This window comes from Dermacentor silvarum, chromosome 3 (assembly GCF_013339745.2).
Source record: "Dermacentor silvarum isolate Dsil-2018 chromosome 3, BIME_Dsil_1.4, whole genome shotgun sequence".
NCBI classification, from domain to species: domain Eukaryota; kingdom Metazoa; phylum Arthropoda; class Arachnida; order Ixodida; family Ixodidae; genus Dermacentor; species Dermacentor silvarum.
Genome location: NC_051156.1, coordinates 230,406,484 through 230,418,856, shown reverse-complemented (window position 1 = coordinate 230,418,856; position 12,373 = coordinate 230,406,484). Strand labels below are relative to the sequence as shown.

General features: G+C 45.0%; 1 protein-coding gene across 5 annotated transcripts in view; it reads right to left on the bottom strand.

Annotated features, from left to right (window-relative positions):
* The window catches only part of LOC119446851 (serine/arginine repetitive matrix protein 2), a 186,606-nt gene extending 174,789 nt beyond the window's left edge, over window positions 1–11,817 (bottom strand). For 4 of the 5 annotated variants that reach the window (XM_049664953.1, XM_049664951.1, XM_049664952.1 and 1 more), the window contains exon 1: window positions 11,635–11,817. The gene's annotated coding sequence lies outside the window, so the exon portion shown is untranslated. The remainder of the gene's footprint in view (window positions 1–11,634) is intronic. The other variant, XM_037711418.2, reaches the window with a different exon arrangement.
* Window positions 11,818–12,373: the final 556 nt, after the last annotated feature.

Sequence of the window (12,373 nt, the reverse complement as noted above, 5' to 3'; positions counted from 1 at the left end):
CGAAACCATTACCGATTCTACCATGCTTCTGTGCGATCAGCTGTCGGAAATACAACTGAGTTTTCGCCAACACACTGTGCTCCAATCATGCTAGATTGAATCATGTGGATTGAAGACGTGTGCAGTAGGTGGCTGCAAAAATAGTGAGTGACATGTTAAGGAATAGAATGAATCTGTATGGCCAAGTTCGCAGACCGCTGCTGAAACTGTCCGAACGTGTTACCGGCACTTCGTGATGTGCGGCTTTCCTCGAGGATACAGAAATTTGCTCATCCGCCAGCCTTGTATCGCTAGCCTTCAAAGAAAAGGCTTCATCCCCAGAACGTCGGCAACAGTGAGTACCACTCGTTAAACAATGACAAAGGGAGTAGCGCCGCTTCCTGTCATAGTAAGTTTCACGCACGTTATCTATACACATCTGTCCAAATGGCAGGAAAACGTACGCCCACTCTATCGCCGACATATCAAGAATAAGTGAATCGATGCACACTTGAATATATGCGCACTGTATACACACAATAAATGACGGACTACACCTATGGCGCACCAATGGTCGAAGCTGAATGTTTCGTGACGGTCCACAAGAGTAAGCAAGTTACTAGCTGTAATATATATTTGCTACAAGGTATTACAATGTACAAAACAGCTACGTTTCAAGCCTTGTGCGCAGCAAGAACAAATCTATCGGATTCGGAACTGAGCACACCCGCGAGCGATTAGGCAGAAAATAATCGGATAGTGGCCACACCGAGGAACTTCACTGAGTCAGAAACTGACAAGCCACTGCTTCAAAATATTTGCCGAATAAAGAACAAAGAGCAAAACACACTAATCCTGACTGAATTCATAATCGAAAAGCTTGGATTGCTTGGAATATATATTTAGCCCCGCTTTTAGAACAAGCACCATATATGCTGCTTGTGCCGTTTGGACAAAGCTTAATCAGCTCCAAAAGCGCTTTTGCATGTTATCTGAATCTGTGATCAAAGCTTCGTGTCGTCCACCTAGTCACCGTCTGCGATATCTCCGAAAACAGAGGTTTTCTAAGCCGCACCGGCGTCATACACTTCCATTGTAAACAAGGAGGCAACGGAGGCAGTTGAGGCAAGCAATGGACGCGTCACCACGTGATCAAATATGGCAGCGCCCACGGGATTGCCGCGAAAAGGGTCAATATCAGTTCGAAACCAGCAAAGCAGTGCATGCAGCTTATATGAAAAACGTAAAGGCCATGAAATGAATAAGTTGAGGACAAATATTTTGATGAATCTTTGTCATTCAAGAACCTTGTTTACATTTTTCTACATATGCAACGGCCAGGAAGAAACCTCAATGACGCTATCCCTCGTTGCAATCGATTGCGCAGGAGCAGCTGTAATTCGTCGTGTATTGTAATTACACCGAGATAATACTCGCAGCAGTGAGTACAAATAAAAAAAATGTGGTTGATCCCTCTTATATAGGAATCGGTATAGAACACGAAAGTGAAACGTGTCTTCACAGAAGTAGTGTAATGTTTATTGCACATTGATATATAATGTCTATTGGTGTTTTGTGGCTAAAGCGCCCTTAGGCGTTGATGCACCCACGCTGACGCCTGGTGGCACGTCTCCTCCATCACGACTACCAACGTCGATGACCATGAGCAGCCGTCGTGCATATGGAAGGTACACTACGCTGCACACGCTAGCACAACGCGAAAGACGAAGCACGTAACTGACACACTAATACAACGCGCAAGACAAAGCACGTAACTGAATCGTCACGGAGTCAAATCAGCGCGTACAGCGCGTCGTAATTGCAGCCTTCGCGATCAACTTCAGAAACATTTTCAGAGCTAATTGCGGAGGCCACGCTCCGCTGTGCTGAGTACGGTGAACGCCACCTAGGTGGCGTTGGTAGTGCTTCTTGATGCCAGCGTCCCTTCGAATGCTGGCATCGAGGCGTCGTAGTGCTGAGACCACCGAAGCGTTCACTGTCGGTGCGCGTTAGTGTCATAATGCAGTACTTCTCTTTTCTGCTCGTAGGCGGCGGCACCGCCCCGAGCAAGAGCGCGGGTACACGGAGGAGTGTTAGATATATAAGGCGCGTCTGTGTAGCTCTCTGCAAATGCGTTTGTGGCGCAATGGGTTAAACGCTCGGCGATCTATCGTCGCGGACCGAGAGGTCGTGGGTTCGATTTCCAAATTTTGCATGTTTGTGGAACTTTTTCTTCTGGTTTCTTTCTTTGTATTATGTTCGTGTACATTGTAAGCTGACGTATTTCCGTGACGGAAATACGTCAGTGAAGTCTTGGTGGACCCCGGCATAAAACACTTTCGTGTTAAAAGTGGGAGTTCTGCAAAGTATATATTAGAAATGCGAAGATAGAATGGAATATACAATAGCGAAGATACAACTCGCTAAAGGGCGAAAAAAGAGTCGCTAGAAACAAAGTTCACTGCTTGTATACACAAAACCTCGCAATAAGATATTTAAAAATACGTATGAGTCTCCAATAAATCTACGTATTTAAGCAAACGTCAGTGTATATAATGCGTCAAATACGACAAATAAACATGTTCATACTACCAGTAACAGATAGTAAACTTTGCGCACAGAAAGACAGATGATCCTGGCAAGAACATAACTATGATCGCAGAAATCGTGATATGAACTTGGGCCATGAAGCGGTCGCGACAGTGCCATGTTGGTAGAATAATAGAGGAATAATGAATAAATCAGTACGAAAAGGTGTAATTTAACTGCCTGCACAACGCCAACAATTATTCTGCACCCAAAATTAAAGGAGGGTATTCCTTCGTTTCAAAAAAGAAATAAAAGCAGGTAGCTGAAAAGGAAAGAAAAGGACAAACGAAGGCCACAGAGGATGCGGTAAGTTGAACTACCCAATATCCGAGTGTTTTTGGCGAACGCCGCGTGGGCCGGGCTTTCAATGAGCAAGGTCGGTCAAAATTGTTTATTGGTATCCTCGTAATTTTTGTATTCGCGTGATAATTGTGATCATGATGCTAACTGCTAAAATAAACGGCGAAAATTTCTGCGGTTTTAAAAGCTAATGAGCGGTCACACGTTTTCATAATTAAGAACTTATGGACCTGAAGGAACAGTGCTTTTTACTTGCATTGCTGCAAGTAAAATTTCTATTTTGCTGCTTCGCTATCTAAACGACAAACTTCTCTCGGCGGGAAAGTTGAGCGCAGTGGTCAATGACTTCGGACACGTTGATGCCGACGTCTCTGTGGGTGTATAGAAGCGCCAGCCTAACCACGCGTTCCACAGACATTGTAGAGCGCAAGTAGTTTTTTAGTAAACTCTTGTTAAAAAAATATTCTCTCTGCGCTGGCAGTGGTCACTGGAAGGGTGACTAGAAGCTGCAGCAGTATTTACACATTTACATAGAACCTGCTGTCGCAGTGAGAGATGGGCATCTATTCCGGTGCTAAAACCTAAAACACTCCCTCGATGTCGTTGGCATACTTGTTTAGGTACCTTGCAGAAACAGTAGGCTGTTCGATTCCAGCGATGTCCGTCGTTTCGTCAGGAAGTATGGAGAAGCAGCCTGCTTTTGAATCTAAGCTTTCTTTGATGTCATCACAAATTTCTATAATTTGGTTTTGTGCGTCTGGGCTTAAATACGAGGCAGTACTGGGGCAACTTTCCAAATGGTTCTTCAGATATGTATCTCCACAATCAGCTCGCATGCGAAGAAGCACTCTGAAAATGCCTGTATTTTCAGCAGGGGCATTGCTTAAATCCATAGGGCCCCTGTCCCTGTAGCCACGGAAAGCCAGACCTTGTCGCACGCAAGAAGAAAAAAATCCTCATTAATAGGCCATTCACTTTCTTCTGTTTTCTCATATTTTAGTTTGCCTGCCCTGGTCCAGCTGATCATTCACATTGGGCACGCTTCCTGAAAATGTTTAGAGAAAATTATCAGCTGCTAGCTGACAGTCACGGTGATATTTAGTATTTTCGTGTGTGTGGGAAATTGCGAGCGCGCGCTTCCATTTATAGAACGGCTTGGACACGAGCGTTCCAGTGCACGCATGTTGGTCCAAGTTTATAAGAACATTAACCCCATAAAGTTCTAGAATTGAGGTGGTTACAACATCTTTATTGAAAATCATGGTGGGGTCTCAGGGTGGCCCCTGTTGGGGGCGACTCTCTCGGCCCAAGTGACGATTTTCAGTTGTTCCCTGAGATCAGCGGCAGTCCTATAAGTAAGGTCTCCCAGGTAAGTTTGGAGGGGGCTGGCAAGAGCATATTTGAAAATCTTTTAAAGCATGCCTTTGGAAATGTCAGCGCACCTTTCGCGTCAAAAATTTATGAGAATATACCCATAAAGTTTCGTAATTGAAATCCATGCGCTCCGTATATTCCGCGGCCGCTGCAAGATGCCGCAACGCGCCCGCTCGCTATCGAAAAGCCGTTGAAAGTTTGTGCTCGGATGGGGCTCCTTGCGTTACGTGACTCCAGGTGCAAGGGCGTTGACATGAAATCCAGCCCGAGTTCGCAATGTTCATGCTGAAATGTTTTTTCGAGCATGAAAAGGACATTGTAGACAAAATCCAGAATGATTGCCAGCGTCGGTGGTAGTTTTGGTCGGCGGTGCATGTCAGCACGAAAAAATTTCGGGGGGGGGGGGCTGAAGCCCAATCAGCCCCGCCCCCCTGGCTACGCGCCTGAAACACAGTGCGTCGCATATTTCACCGAGAAGAACGGGAAAAAGCAGCTATATGCCTCGTATTGGGCACACAATTTCCCAAGTCAAGTATTCAGTAATTATTATGAAAGCACTTAATAAACCTACATACTTGAAACTTTCTTATGGCGTAATAGTGCAGACGATGGAACGTGTGAAAAAGAGGACAAGTTTATTGTCCTGTCGTATTTCACACGCGTCCCATCGTCTCCCCTGTTTCGCCATAACGTTCGTAAGCGAACAAGCCCAGATAAGAACCCTTTTGAAATGTCCAGTACAGATATAGTGGCCTGCATTTCCTGTAAATATAAAATCTCTGATGTTTTTGGTTGTCCCATGAAAGTGGCATAACCTTTTAACGCTTCTAAACTGGCCGAAAACAAGGGCTTATCAATTTTCATTTAACTCATAACTGCCCCACACACTTTAAAATCTGCCTCTTGCCCCTAACAATCTCAACATTTTCCTAAAGTATAATCTCCCCAGGTGGTCGAAATTATTCCGGAGTCCCCCACTACGCGTGCCTCATAATCAGATTGTGGTTTTGGCACGTAAAATCCCATAATTTCATTTTAATTTTAAACTCTGCGAGGTTAATAGCTTTTTCAAAAAGCCATAAAAACTCTGCGAGGTTAATAGCTTTTTCAAAAAGCCATAAAAACTGGTACATAATGCTTTCGGTCGCAATAACAGCTTCAAAAACAAACAAAACAAAGATTAATGTGCTAGGTGGCACCACCTACCGTGCCATTACGTGGCATGTGCTGGTTGACAGCGACTCTTTATGCAGTGCTAACGTCTGCCTGTGGAAAGTTTTGTCATTCCCCGAACTGTGAAGGATGCATTCTATGGGTTGTTTTCCACCGCAGTTTAGAAATGTTCACAGTCCATTGAAGCATGCATGAGAGAGCAAGCTTTGTAAATATAGGTTTGGAATAGCAATAAAGCAGGACCCTGTTTGTGGCGCTATCAGCAGCTACACAGCATCCTCAACCAGGCGCGTAGCCAGGGAGGGGGGGGGGGGGGGCTGATGGGGCTTCAGCCCCCCCCCCCCCCCCGAAATTTTTTCGTGCTGGCATGCACCGTCGACCAAAACAACCACCGGCGCCGAGAATCATTCTGGATTTTATCTACAATGTATTTTTCACACTCGAAAATACATTTTGGCACGAACATTGCCAACTCGGGCTGGATTTCGTGGCAACGCCCAAGCACCTGAAGTCCCATAACGCAAGGAGCCAAATCCAAGCACAAAGTTTTAAGGGCTTTTCGATAGCGAGCGGGCGCGTCGCGGCATCTCGCAGCGGTCGTGGAATATACGGAGCGCATATATTTCAATTCCGAACTTTGTGGGTATGAAATTCTCATAAACTTTTGACGTGAAAAGTGCACTGCATGACATTTCGAAAGCCGTGCTTCAGATTTTCAACTCTGGAACATTACGGGTTTTATTTTCTTATAAACTTGGGCCAACAAGCGCGCACTGGAGCCTGCGTATTCACACCGTTCCAGAGACGGAAGCACGCGCTCACAATCTTCCATACACGAAAATACTAAATATCACCGTGACTGTCAGCTGGCAGCTGATAAATTTCTCCAAACATTTTCAGGAAGCGCGCCCAATGTGATCGATCAGCTGGACCAGGGCAGGCAAAGTAAAATAAGAGAAAACAGAAGAAAGCTGCGGCCTATTATTAAGACAGTTCTTTTTTGCGGGCGGCAAAGTCTGGCTCTCCGTGGCCATAGGGACAGTGGTCCTTAGGATTAAAGCAAAGCCCCGGCTGGAAATACTGGTATTTTCAAAGCGCTTCTTCGCATGCGAGCTGATTGTGGAGATACATATCTGAAGAATCATTTGGAAAGTTGTCCCAGTAATGCCTCGTATTTAAGCCCAGATGTACAAAACCAAATTATAAAAATTTGTGGTGAATTTATCAAAGAAAGCCTAGATGCGAGAGTAAACGCTGCCGGCTGCTGCTCCCTACTTGCTGACGAAACGACGGATATTGCTGGAATAGAACAGCTTACTGTTTGTGCAAGGTACCTAAACAAGGATGGCAACGACATCAAAGGAGTGTATTTAGTAGCACCGGAATAGATGCCCTCTCTCATTGCGACGGCGGGTTCTATGTAAATGTTTACAAACTGCTACAGATTCTAGTCACCCTTCCAGTGACCACTGCCAGCGAAGAGAGAATATTTTTTAACATGAGATTACTAAAAAACTACTTGCGCTCTACAATGTCTGAAGAACGCATGGTTAGGCTGGCGCTTCTATACGCCAACAGAGACGTCGGCATCAACGTGTCCGAAGTTAGTGACCGCTTCGTTAAACTTCCCCGCCGAGTGAAGTAATTGTCCTTTAGATAGCGAAGCAGCAAAAATCAATGCAAGTAAAAAGCTCTGCTCCTTCAGGTACATAAACTCGTAATTATGAAAACGTATGACTGTTCATTAGCTTTTACAACTGCAGAAATTTTCGCCGTTTATTCTAACAGTTAGCATTATGATCAAAATTACTAGGACATCAATAACCAATTTTGACCGACCTTGCTCATTGAAAGCCCGGCCCACGCAGCGTTTCCCAACAAACACACTCGCATATAGGGTAGTTCAACTTGCCGCATCATCTGTGGCTTTTGTTTAGCCTTTTCTTTCCTTTATAACTACCTGCTTTTACTTCTTTTTTGAACCGAAGCAATACCCTCCTTTAATTTTGTGCGCAGGATATCGGTTGCCGCTCTGCACGCAGTTAAATTACACATTTTCGTACTGATTTCTGCATTATTCCTCTATTATTCTACCCATATGGTGCTGTCGCAACCGCCGCATGGCCCAAATACATATCACGATTTCTGAGATCGTAGCTTTCTTCTTGCCTGGATCGTGTGTCTTTCTATGCTTAAAGTTTAATGTCTGTGACTGCGCAACATGTATATTTGTCTTCTTTGACACATTATATACAGTGACGTTTGCCTAAATACGTAGATTTATTGGAGACTTATACGTATATTTAAATATCTTGTTGCGAGGTTTTTGGTATATATACCAGCAGTGAGCTTTGTTTCCAGCGGCACTTTTTTGACCTTTATCAAGTTTTATCTTCGCATTTGTATATTCCATTCTATCTTCGCATTTGTAATGTATATTTTGCAAAACTCCAGCTTTTCATATGTACTCACTGTTGCGACAATAATCTCAGTGTAATTACAATACACAACGGGCAACAGCTGCCCCTGCGCAATCGATTGCAACGAAGGACAGCGTCATCTAGGTTATTTTTTCCTGGCCGTTGCACGTGTCCAAAAATGTAAACAAGGTTCTTGAATGACAAAGATTCATCAAAATGATTGTCCTCAACTTGTCCTCATTGCCTTTACGTATTTAATATCAGCTGCATGTCCTGCTTTGCTGGTTTCGAATTGATATAGTTCTAAAGTTCGTGTGATATTTTCATTACTTATTAAATAGACAAAAAAATAACGTGGAAGCATTGATATCAATTATTTCTGCCACAATTTTTGGGACATACGAATATATTGTTTTATGAAAAAAGACAAATTTTACTTGACAGTGCGTAGCGTTTAATCATTCGTTTGCAGCATCTAATATACAATGACATTGGTAATGGCAATGCAGTTATGATTCATGTATTTGATCCCTCGACAAATTCTATGAGGATGCCGCGCTGCAAGGTGAGCCCCCCCCCCCGAAAAAGATTTCTGGCTACGCCACTGTCCTCAACATACCAGTGACAATGAATGGCCTTGATGAGACTGTGCAATCTATAAAATTGATGGGGACCATGACATGTCAGAACTGTGACAGAGCAACACTGGTCACGAATGGGCATTCGTCATAACCCTAGACGTAGCACGCTCTGCCATGTCTTTCACCTCCTTGGTTGGGTTCATTTTAGACAGAAGGCATGCAGAGGAGGCACTGTAACACCACAACCATGCCTTCATCAAAATGTGTCCAACCCAACCACTGAGTCATGCAGCAAGTTAATATGTGGAAACCTTTGTGGCTTATTAGCTGAAGGCTCATTTGCGCTACGCACGTGCACAAGCATCTATGAATCTGCAATCAGAATGTCTCCGCTGTTGCTTTCCTGATGTACTCAGGCTCAAGGCAACATTAAGAGGAAGGTCAAGGCATCTCTTTAATAAGCCCAGCTACTGTGCAAAAAATGGCGATAAAATGACCCTCGAGTTTTGGAGCTCCTAGCAATACAAACTATGCCTTCCATAGCTTAGAAAATGTCCCAGGAATGTTGTAACTGCAGTAAAACAAGCTTTATTGGCCCTATTACAAACACCATGATTTCTATTGGCAAGTCACAAACTAATTACAGTCTGTGACTTTATTCATTCCTGAATGATATTGCTCCAAATTGCTGCACATCAAACACAACCTTTAATTTGTGTGATAGTGCTTGAGGCTTGGGACTGCACACATGGCCTTTCAGAGCACACCCTTTTCTCTTTACTGATGTTCCTTCCACTCTTTAGGCAGCACTCATTACAGCTCAACACATTGTCTGATGAATCTCGTTCGCTGTTATCACCAGAATCGCTTTCTTCACTGCCACGTTCACTTCATGAACAGTTGTCACTGTGCACTGTTGAGCAAGTTACAGCCCATTATTTAAGCTCAAACTGCCCCCCCTCAGTGATTTCTTATTTCCGAAAGGCCATGCTTCAACTCGATGAGATGCTTGCAAAGCTGTACTACAATTCTTTTTAATCACAGGGCTCTCCTTCCTGTTCTTTTCCCTTTCAGGAGCTAGCTTGCTTCAGTGTGTTTACATGATGATGATAATCACACATAAGGTCAGCGCTACTATCTTTCACTTTATCATTATGACACAGTCTGGGGATCATGCTGTACTCATGTCATATTGCAGCTCTCATCACCAAGCTTCCACATTCCCAAGGCCAAGGGAGTAGACTCGTTCGCCTGTGCTCTCCACCACTTGTGTACCACGTACATATAATAGTTACTGCAAAACTGTTCCACAAGCTAAGTTCATGAAAAGCACGGCTAACAGTTTGAAAGGGAGAAATGTCATCCACCTGAATTGTATCTACAATTCAGGTGGACGACACTTTTCATGTACTTTCCTCAACCTTGCGGGCTTCTGCAGAACTGATTTTCCACAGCTAACAGCTACAAAATACATTCGACGAGACAAGTTTATCAAAAGCAAGAACCATTTCGACCAGGAACAAACAGGTCCTGCAAGAGCCTTAAAGGGTTAACCCAACTCCTATGGTAGAACCTTTTTATGGTCAGCCCCCTGCTTTTTGATTTCAAGAACTGCTGTCATGGTACAAACACCACATGCCTGTCGCGATAGTTGCCCTTAAGCCCGCCAAGGACTACATGCCTTGCGGCAACAAGTGAAACTCATCATGAAATCAGCCTATTTATCCTATGGCCAAAGTATCTCTTGCGGAAAAACTGCACTATTATGCTGGCATGGTATGGCATTTCTGCATGCAAAGGGTTGCACAAAAGGTGCCAAGATAAAAGAGTGACACAAAAGAGAATCTTTAAAGTTCTTAAGATATACACTCCAACCAGGTGCTGGAGCACTGAGACAACATATCTAGCAGCAATAGAGCAGGGAACCGTGCTTGGCCATTTTCAGACTGCCTGCCCCCCTCCTAGCACATCGAACTCCACGATGTGTCGCTCCTGTTTATCCTGCTCCCTCACATGAGCAGCATTTTTGAAACAGAGTGGCCATGCTGCTGCAGGGTGAGAGCATCATTTTGTACCACACTGTGTACAGCCAACAAAGTGTCAGTTAGAGATCACAAAACCTAACACAGTTCTTTCTCGAATATTCATACATAAATAATGACATGAGCCAAGGCTCTTTGACACATCTGGCCACAGGTTGTCACTGGAAGAAATCCTTTACAGCACTACCATCACAACACAGTCCTGGTCTAATCTAATCTTTAACGATTTTCCAAATTTAGCAAGGTAAATGGGTCAAAACAGGAGCTACATTTAACTCCATACCAAGCCTCTATTTCTCAAATCAAGCGCTGTGGATTTCAGGTGGCGGCCGAGTTCGATGCAGGGGTGTGCATACTGTTGCCGCAAATAGCTTGCATACATAAAAGTCTGGGGTTTTACGTGCCTAAACCACAATATGATTGCGAGGCACGCCGCATTAATTTTGACCAGATGGGGTTCTTTAACGTGCACCAATGCACGGTACACGGGCGTTTTCGCATTTCACCCCCATCGAAACACGGCCGGGATTTTAGCCACTACACCACCACGGCGGCTTGCTTGCACTGATGATCAGCCAACTAGCACAAATGAGACCATCCGTACGAATACACGGCAGTGTTGTACCCCGTCCACATGTTTATGTATGTGTCGTCATCTTAGTTAATGCTCACGAAGTTGTAATCAGTGCACTGCGCCAAATATCCTGTCAACATCTACGGCCTACAGGCAACGAGACAATCGCATAGGCAGACATTTTAAAACGTGGAGCGCGGACCATAGTCGTTACTGCAAGCTAAACATCGCGTACGTAATGAAAAATGTAACGAGGCAATACAGCGCATGTATTTTTCAGAAAACACGCTGTTCTTCGTGAACGTAGCCGTCTGTGCTAACAGCACTGCACAAACAAGCGTCAAATGCGCTCGATCGAAAAAGTTGAACGCGAGTTTCGAAATGATATTAACGTCACATCGTCACATTAACTCTAGCCTAATGGTAACTGCATGGGACGGCCTTCACCGCCACAGCTGAGTGCTACACCGATCAGCCAGCTATGCTTCACAACTGAAATGCGTTCCTGCTGTCAACGTCGCCAGTACTGCGTAACACCACAGGGCCCCGCCATGTAAAGGGTCTAGGCGTACTCCTGGCAAGGACGAAATGCTGGTACTTACCGCTGTGTGTAGTGCAGCGTGCAGTACGGGCACAGCTGCAGCAGCTACGACACCAATACGGCTGCGCAGGTTACGAATGCCTGCGTGTGCGCGGCTAGCGCGGCGTTTCCCTCCGACTTTGCAAACCGCCACCCCTAGCAAGCGCCCTGTTGTTGACAACAGAGAGAGCGCGGGCGCCGAGACACCTTCTCACCCGGCAGGGGTGCGCTCGATCAAGACCTACTGGAACTCCAGACCTGCACAGATATCCGGCTTCTATGGGAGCCGCTTGCGCCCACTTTCGTTCAACCGGTGGCCACAGGTGGCGCTTTTATAACCTGTTCGGTGAAGGGACAGTGAAGGCAAAATAGACTTTAAGCGGGTAGAAATAACCAAACAGAGGTTATCTGATTGGTGGATAAAATTAAGGCAGGGGTGAAATTTCACCCACCCACCACAAAGTACAAATTATGTTAATAGCCATGGCTAGGTGGCGTATGCCACCGCCCGATTTAAAGGGTTCAGCCTCATCCATCCATCCATCTATCCATCCGGTATAGGCACCGGGCGGCCGTCGTAAGGACCTGAACGTCGCCCCCGAGGGCTCCGATGTCGCTGCGCATGCGTGAGCTGAGAGAAGGTGAGAAAAGAGAACAACTCTCCTTTGCCGGATGTGACGTCACATTATTGTTTGTTTTTTGCTTTTTGAAATAGCTACTCTCGAACTCAGACACTATGGTTCGCGCCTCGTTCGCGCGCG